This window comes from Neovison vison, chromosome 13 (assembly GCF_020171115.1).
Source record: "Neovison vison isolate M4711 chromosome 13, ASM_NN_V1, whole genome shotgun sequence".
In the NCBI taxonomy this organism is placed as follows: Eukaryota; Metazoa; Chordata; class Mammalia; order Carnivora; family Mustelidae; genus Neogale; species Neogale vison.
Window position 1 is genome coordinate 134,325,929 of NC_058103.1, and position 9,419 is coordinate 134,335,347.

The window sequence follows — 9,419 nt, forward strand, 5'->3', positions numbered from 1 at the left end:
TTTACTTGACTACTTTTTCAATCAGCACTATAAAATTAAGTCTCTTAGAAATTTTAAAACTGAGAATCCTTTTGGAATAGGTTTCTGCTTATTTTTAGAGTTATAAGAGATGTCAAAGACCATTGGAAGAAATTAATGAAAATTACTACTACTGGGGTGCCTGGGTGGCTCAGTGGGTTAAAGCCTCTGCCTTCAGCTCAGGTCATGATCCCAGCATCCTGGGATCAAGCCCCGCATCGGGCTCTCTGCTCAGCAGGAAGCCTGCTTCCTCCTTTCTCTGCCTGCTTCTCTGCCTACTTGTGATCTCTGTCTGTCAAATAAATGAATAAAACTCTGTAAAAAATTTTTTTTTAAAAACTACTACTACTATGTGCTCAAAACAAGCAGCTTCAGATTATTATTTTTTTAATGAGACAATTATCTTGGCACTTAAATGAGGTCTATTATGCAAGAGCCAATCAGTATCAAAGCAAACCTGGGTTTTCTTTCAGCAAGTGTTGTGTTTATATGTTAGCTGATTTGAAGAAAAAGCAAGGACTGCACAGATGACCGATGACCCTCAGTCACTTACCTTATGGAAGAATGTCCCTTCTCCGGATACGTGGATTGCCTAATAACCATTGTGCACATACAGCATCGTGGGGAGGAGGCTCAGAGTGTGTCCAGCTTGCGGCGTGAATGAGCTTTCTTAACCTAAAGGCAAATACCAATTATGGAAGATTCCTAAAAATAATAAGAATCAGAGCTGCTGCACAATCTACCTTTGGACAAGCTTGAATTTTAGCATTTTATAACAAACTTTCAGAGCAGAGAAAGAACTCAGATAAGTTCTTAGAGAAAAATACCATGGTATCTATGTTAATCTCCAAATTGATGGAGAATATGGTTTATGTTCAGGAATTTTTTTTCCCCCTAAAAGGACAGTTTTTGAAAAAGAATAAAGATAAAAAAAAAAAATCCCACATTTGGAATATGGATACAAACGCAGGTTCTTTTTGTTGTTTGCTCTCTTCACAATATATTTTCAGACTTGCTTCATCTCAATTACTTTTTAACAGACACTACAGGCGCTTGCTCTTTCTAAACAGGACAGAAATGAAAGCCTGTGTTCATTCAATACAGTAGGTGGCCAGGCCCAAAATGGAATCTATGACAACTAAAAGGAGATTATGTCTTTCAATGCTAGTACTTCATACACCCAAAAAGCATTATGTTAACCATTTTGAAACTGTTACTCCTTTATGCATACATCAAACCAGGTAAAAGATCAACAGCATTTCTTGTCAGCTTCCCCACATGAATTTTGAGAAAATTCTCTCTTCACCTGTAAGAAAAAGGCTCCTTCTCCACATAAATTAAATCCTAGGTCTGTGAATACCACTGAGGTTAGGAGCACATGCTTTCACACACTATACTAGAATCACCCTAGAAATTACTCACTGGGAAAATGGCCACCCCTTTCCCATCAGGTGGGTGTGCTAAGCCCTGTGTCACTTCAGCAGGAAAGGTCGGGCCACCTGGCAACCTGACATGCTTTTGGGAAGATTGGCAATCACAGTGCTGCTGGGTGCACACCAGAATTTTCAACCCATCCAAATCAGGATAGTCTACTTGGACCCTTTCCTTTCTCCCCACCCTTTTTTCCCTTGTCAAACTTCTTCAAGAAAGGCCAAAGAGTTGGCCAAGATGCACTTGGAAATAATACCTGACTTAAAACTGCGTATCATTTCTAAAAAAATAAAAAATAAATAAAAAAAAAATGAATGAGACATGATCGGGACAACCCCTACAAGGCAAGCTGCAAAAAAATGCAGAACTACCCTTGCAGAAATGCCCAATTCCTGGGGGGTAGGGGGAGCGGCACAAGAAAAGAAATATACAAGACGGGCCTGGAGCATCTCACTGTGCCAAAAAGAAATCGATCAAAGAAAAACGGCAGTGATGGGGGTGTGTCACAGGAACACAGGAGCCAACAAATAGAGCTCTGGATAGCCAAGATGAACAATTTGAACGAGATAATTCAAGTACTACTGGATTCTAACCCAAAGTGTAGAATATCGTTATGCCCTTATTGCTATCACTGGTTGAATAAATAAAGGAGGGGAGGAGAAAAAATCTGTGCATAATTCCAAAGACCTATGTAGATTCTCCCTACTCAAGGAGGTAGTGCATAACTCCCCTCCCCTTTAGCATGGGCCATGCAGAGCGACTTCCTTCCAATGAGGATAGCACAGAGAGGGAGGCAAAAAGCAATCTGATGGTGCGAAACCTGAAAAACACTGCTTCGGCGCAGTGATCGAGGTTAACAGCAGCAGTGCCAAGTCATGTTATTAGTATGATATGATGAGAATGACCATTTACCTTGGTGGTCTTTCTTGCCAAAGCCCATAATCTCAGACTAATTATGAGAAAAACACCAGACAAATTCTAATGGAAGGACATTCTACAAAATACATGACCAGTACTCCTCAAAATGTCAAGGCCATCAAAAGCGAGAAGTCTGAGAAACTTGTCTTGGCCAAAAAGAGCTTAAGGAGACAAGATGCCTAAATGTAAGTGATGTCCTGGATGAGATCCTGGAACAGAAAAAAGGTATTAGGTAAAAGCTAAGGAAATGTGAATATGCTATGGATTTTAATTAATAATACTGCTCACTGTTGGTTCCTTAACTGTGACAAAAGCAGCTATTAATATAAATGTTAGCGGAAGGGGCGCCTGGGTGGCTCAGTCGTTAAGCGTCTGCCTTCGGCTCAGGTCGTGATCCCAGAATCCTGGGATCGAGCCCTGCACTGGGCTCCCTGCTCGGCGGGAAGCCTGCTTCTCCCTCTCCCACTTCCCCTGCTCGTGTTCTCTCACTGTGTCTCTCTCTGTCAAATAAATAAATAAAATAAGATAAAATAAAAAGATGTTAGTGGAAACAGGGTGTGGAGGAGTTTATGGGAATTCTGTTTTATCTGTGCACATTTCTCTAGATGTGCAAAACTATGCTAAAATAAAACATCTGTTTAAGATGTGCAAACTGAGGGTCTCCAATGACGAACTTCCAGCATTTTCCACAAATGAAAAGGGGATTATTTTCTACATGAGCTATATCTGCATTTCAAAAATCAACCCCACTGGGGGCGCCTGGGTGGCTCAGTGGGTTAAGCCGCTGCCTTCGGCTCAGGTCATGATCTCGGGGTCCTGGGATCGAGTCCCACAACGGGCTCCCTGCTTGGTGGGGAGCCTGCTTCCTCCTCTCTCTCTCTCTCTCTGCCTGCCTCTCTGCCTACTTGTGATCTCTGTCTGTCAAATAAATGAATGAAATCTTAAAAAAAATTAAAAAAAAAAATCAACCCCACTGGATGCCTTATTTCCAAGGGTGTTCTTGGTATCCCCTGCCTCCCAAGAGAAGTGGAGATGGCTCTCCATGGTTTCCAGCCTTTAAGAATCCTTGCTCTTACGGTGTCCCATCTACCCATGGCCACTTCCATGAAGGCAGGGGAGTATGTGTGAGGAGGAGATACAAGATAGGGGTGGAGAGAATATGAAATGGTATTAATTTATTAATAATATCAAGAAAAGGCTGTGCTAGAAGATGAAGTGACTATTTCTCTCAACAAGAAAGGTGCACACACCACAGTAACTTGTGATAATGCTGTACGGGCTCCTTCAGTCAGACAGGTGAAAGTTCACTGATAGCCTGAGTTTGGCACACTGTTGGGCCTTGGCCACCGATGTTACCTCTTGGTAGAACTTTAACAGAAAGTTATCGGGGCACCTGGGTGGCTCAGTTAGTTAAGCGTCTGCCTTCAGCTCAGGTCATGATTCCGGGGTCCTGGGATCGAGCCCCACGACAGGCTCCCTGCTCACTGGGGAGGCTGCATCGCACTCTCCCTCTGCCCCTCTTCCCGTTTGTGCTCACTCTTTAGCTTTTCCTCTCAAATAAATAAAATCTTATTAAAAAAAAAAATTCTGCATCCTTAACATAAATCAAATATACCCAGAAATGTTAAGATCACTTTTCTCTTTTCTGACAATGCTAAGTGCTATAAATAATAACTGTAAGTTTAAACCGAAAAAGCACACTTAACATGCATCAGTCTTTCCTGGAAAAAAACAGACACACGTACCATGCACACGTAATTCCTGTCAGCTTCATCCCTTAAGTTATGAAGGGCAATGACTTATTACCAAAATATCCATTATAACAGTCCAAGGCACCAGACAAGTAATAAATTTTATCATGGTGTTTTGCAAGTTTGCACTTAACAATTTAGCTATCCACATGTGAATAAAATTTTTTAAAAGACTATAGAACTGAAAAAGGAAATACACAATCCAGTGCTAAAGGTGTCTATTAAAAATCACAGAAGTCCAGAGGTGAGGAGATTGGAAAAAAGTCTATTTCCCCTCCAGGGGAAGATCAAAAATCTGAGAACTCCTGGAAGTCACCTATAAAGCAAAAGAATATGGCCATGGAGGCAACCTTCTCAAGAAATATATGTGAACGTGAGGTGTTTTAAAGTAAAGACTCAGAATGACTAAAATTTGGAAGGTGCAATCTTAGAAATTCCATTTTAGGTTTCAGCCCAAAAAGAGAAATAAACATACAAAGAAGGAAGACTTCAGAATTACATCCCCAAATGAGCCACCTCCTCAGTGTATATCATTTTGGGGAAAGTGTGTTGGTATTGTTTGGGAAATGTGTGTTGATAACAGGATAGTGTGTTGAATAGTGTGTGTAAATTTCACAAATCCATCTTTTTCAACTCTCCATGGTGTCAAAAGAAAATCACCCAGGCCTCTGAGCTTTTACACTGTTGACCATACTCGAAACTATAAATTTGGGGATTAGAATGTTACCACTAAATTCCATAAAGATGCCAAGTAACTGCATTAAGTTGAAACCAAATTTCTTGCTACACATAATTCAAAGAAGTTTATATTCATAGAACAGAGCGAAGCATAAGATAACCATAAAACAAAATATATTTAAGACCTGTCTGAAACTGTAGACAACTTTCACCAGATCTGCCACATGTCCCCAGTTTCCTTTGGCATACACGATTAGTCACTAATAGCTTTTTGCATATTATTTTCACTAAAAGTCCACACATTTTTGGATTAAGTGATACAAATTAGAACTGTGCTTTCAGATTTCACACCAACTAGAAACAAGATAACAGCTTGCTACTCAAAAAAGGAAATAAGCATTTCTTTGTAGAGCAAACAGAGATACAGGCTGGTAAGAAAATAAAATCAGCAACTTCAAGGATAGGGGCTCTGAGGGAAAAAACCCTCCATGGGCTCAGAGGTCCTGGATGGCTGCAGGAATACAAGGTCCAATGTGTGCAACACCACTGAGGTCCATGTTGACCAGAACTATTTGTATGATCAAGAGTCTGGACCCCCAAATAAAGGATAAGTGTTTTTTAGTATCACTCTGCATAGTTAGCATATGGTATTTATGCTCTAGAACAAGTAAGGGCATTCCTATTTCCTCCAAGTTGCTGGGCCTCCAGGTGATGCAAGGATGTATTATAATGCATGACTTATCTATAATTCTCATATGATTGTGCCTGCTTCAGCAGCGCATATACAATTCTCCTATGATCCAGAAGAGAAACCAACCATTTTCACGGAATGTGGAAGAGGCAAGAGAGGAAACTGTATAACTCACTTAATCCAGCCTCAACTCAAAGCTTAAATCACTTAAGTATTATAAAAGAGGAGGTCTTGTCAATATCATCTTAGTAACTCACGGTCTGGCATGATCATCTTAGCAGCCTCACGGTAATACTGAAGAAGTTTGCAAGAAAGAAGACAATCATTCTCTACTGAGGGAGTGTCTTCAGTTGGGAATGAAATGAAAGGCTGTAGGTCAGATATTAGGTACGCTTGTATAAACTTTATCTGACTGAAGACTTTCTAGGAATTGTATGAATTTCTACGTTATCCAAGCTAAATGTGAAGAAAATAGATATTATATGTAGCATAATTTTTTTTTAAAGATTTTATTTCCTTGATGGACAGAGATCACAAGTAGGCAGAGAGGCAGGCAGAGAGGGGTCGGGGGGAAGCAGGCTCCCCGCCAAGCAGAGGGCCCGATCAATGTGGGGCTCGATCCCAGGACTCTGGGATCATGACCTGAGCTGAAGGCAGAGGCCTTAACCCAGTGAGCCACCCAGGAGCCTCATATATGTAGCATAATATTAAGCAACTGTGAATGGTATCACTTCAGGTATAAAGACAAAACTATGGCGCCACAGCAACCTCAAAAGGCATCACTGAAGATCTTTAGTTAAAATCAGTTTTTCTCTCTATATGACTATAAATCTATATTTGGTTATCAAATAAATCAGGTTCTTTACCATTTTTTTTTCCCTGTAAATACCCATGTACCTGGCAAGAGAATTAACACAAAGTTAACTAGTGGGCTGAGAAATATAAACTATCTTAACTGTCCATATTGGCAAATAATTACCCAAATAAAACATTTTAAATGTTCAGCATAACCTAGACCAAACACTTTCAGTCATGCTGGTATCTGGAACTAATGCCAACAGTTTATCTATCTATTATCTATCTATCTATTCCCTAATCCTAGAAAAACTGTTAAAAGCTGAGGCAGAATCAATGAAATATTATTTAAGGAATGAGAATGATCTGGCTGGCAACCAGGAGAAAGCAGTGTCCTTTCTGTACCTTCCATGCTTGACTTGCCACAGACCTGTTCTCTTACCATCTCAGGTGATAACATCCCTTGCAAATGAAAACACACTAGAGTTATATCTAAAATAGAAAAAATGTTTAAGTGAGAAGGCCTGAATAGAAAATACGTAATTCACTTTTCCCTTAAAAACATACTTCATATATATGTTAACAAAAAAAAATTCCTAAAGTCATCACTAGGCATCTCTCTGGCAATTTGCATATTTAAATAAAGAAAATTGCCTTTAACTTTATAGACTCCTGGCTAGTTTCTACTGAAATGAAGTGGACCCTATTTCAGGCTGCCCTAAATGTTCACCATGGAAGTCACTGCCAGATACTGATTTTCAGTCTCATTCAGTAGCATACCCTCTCCCTTTGGTGTCTAGTTCCAGCTCTCAAGAAAACACAAACCCTCAAAGCACTTAAAAGTATCTTTAGCAATGTCTTCGCAAGTAAAGGAATCAGGAAAGGCATTAATTTATTTTTGTAGAAGGCAGAAAGTCCAGTGGAACAGAGTAAATCAAAAATTTCCTAATGTCTACTATTTTAAGTACTTCTTTGCACCTGAAATTCCCTAAACAATCTGAGATATTAAAATAACTCTGAGATTAATCAGTCACTTTATACCCCTGTTATTGGATGGCAGAGAAGTCATTCACTCCACTAATTTCTGAATTAACTCTTAGATAATTTCCCTGATCATATTCCCTCTTTAGGAATTACATGAATGTCCTAAACTTACCTTTAGTGCATTTTCAGAGGCAGCAACAAAATACAGCAGCAGAAATGGAATCACATGAATGAGATGATTAAATTTCAATCTAACAAATTATCTGTAAGGGTTTTGAAATGAAAAATCTTATCTATTAAGAGTGCAAAAATAAAGCCCTAGATTCTATACACACCAAAACATTCCTCGTTTGCAAAATCTTGGGTGTCAAATGATTAACCTAATAGTGTATAAAGTTTTGTAAGCTCTAGAAAATCAAAGGTGTAACAAATATTATATTTAAAAGTTTCCAAATCCATCCATATCTGTCACACAGAAACACGAAAAAGCCACAAGAGTTAATTATATTCAAGTGCTCCAGAGGCAAATACTGCTTTCAAACTATCCACGCTATCCAAGAACACAGATTCACTTTTCACTAGAAAAGCCACATTATTTTCCGAAACTCATAAATTTCAAGCTATTACTGTATCTTCTTCTACCAAACCCTTGTCAGTTAGTTAACTGAAATGATTTTTTGACAGACGTAGAGGAAAGGTGATAGGAAGACATAAGGGGAAAACAGAAAATTGTGGTTTAATTAAAAAGCAGAGTCATTGAGAATTAACAAGCAATTAACAAGGAATTGAGAATTCCTATGAGAGTAAGATGTGGGGGGGCTACAAAAAGGTCTCAAAGTCTCAGAGCAGGGTAAATGGTACAGTGTACCAAAAGATAATGCAGAAAACGGAAACAACATACAGAGAGAAAGGGGAAAATACATTCCTGAGATAAAGAAGTTATTAATTAAAATCTTAAAGATCAGGCACGGGCAGTGTTTTGTTTCTGTTGGGAAACTGAATGCCAGGAAAGAGTTACATTTCTAGGTAACTACGCTGAAAATAAAGCAATGCTTAATGAGGTAGGGGCCAGGAATAAACAATGGGGGAGGGGAGGTCTGGCTCATTACCTTTAAAGAGGATGCTGGTCAGAGGCTCTCTGCTGCTTCTCTGGTGGGTGGCTTGACCCCTTCCTGCTCTCTCGTCTCCTCTAGCCGGCTCAGACCTGGAAAGCAAAAACCAGTGAGTGGTGCAGTGACCCAGGGGCGAGAAGGAGGGGGCTTCTGAAGAAGGGGTAGCAGAGGAAGAGTGGTTAAGAGCAGACAGGAAGAAGCAGTGATTCTCCCTCTCAGCCAGCCCCCTTCCCTTCGGGGGAGGTAACTGACTTTACCTGTCTCTTCAGCTGCTGCTTCTCTTCCTCCTTTCAGCCTTCTCCACACTCACCAACTTCTCCATTGAACAAACACTCCAGGCAGGGCCGGACACGGGTGTTCCTGATCCTTCTCGGTGCCTCACGGCCCCAACCCGGCGAGCATCCGGACGGTCGAGCAGAACTGGGGCGACGATCCTGACCGCCGGGCAGCCTCGGAGCAGGGGTGCAGGGAGGAAGTCCCGGCTCGAGTGGGGGGGCAGCCCGGGTCTGAGAGCCCGGAGCAGGGGCTGCCGCGCTCGGGGCCGAAGGCTCCCAACTACGGGGGCACACGGGAGGTCTCGGGGCAGCGAGGTCCCGGGTCATACAGGGTCCTAAGTGCCAGCCGCGGGGGCTACAGGCAGGGGGCTTTCGGGTGCACTTTGCACTGGGCCACCCCCGCCCCCTCCCTCCAGCACTTTGGGGTCACTGGGATGGGACCAAGCCTTCAGCAGCCAATCAGCGGCCGCATCGGAGCCTGAGCTCGGAGCCGTAAACCAGGTCCGGGGTGGGTGGGGGCGGGGGGGGTGGGGGCGACTTGGTTGGTTGGTTGCTTCCTTCTCTCCTCCTTACCCCCGGCAGCCCCCACCCCTTGCCTGCCGTAAAGCCGTCTGCGCATTCGCGACAGTTAGAGGAGGCGTGCCGATCGAGGTTGGGACTCGTCTCCGATTGGTTTCACTCACTTCCCCCTCGGCTTCCCCCACGGTGGCTTCCGATGCTCCGCCCCTGGCGGGGGGGACTCGCTGCGGTTGCTAAGAGACACTAC

General features: G+C 42.0%; 1 protein-coding gene across 1 annotated transcript in view; it reads right to left on the minus strand.

The window, feature by feature from the left end:
* ASB7 (ankyrin repeat and SOCS box containing 7) overlaps nucleotides 1-9,085 on the minus strand; it is a 49,385-nt gene extending 40,300 nt beyond the window's left edge. Inside the window, exons 1-3 of the mRNA XM_044230327.1 lie at nucleotides 8,636-9,085; nucleotides 8,376-8,470; nucleotides 572-693 (exon numbers count right to left, since the gene is read on the minus strand). The gene's annotated coding sequence lies outside the window, so the exon portion shown is untranslated. The remainder of the gene's footprint in view (nucleotides 1-571; nucleotides 694-8,375; nucleotides 8,471-8,635) is intronic.
* Between the last annotated feature and the right edge of the window lie 334 nt (nucleotides 9,086-9,419).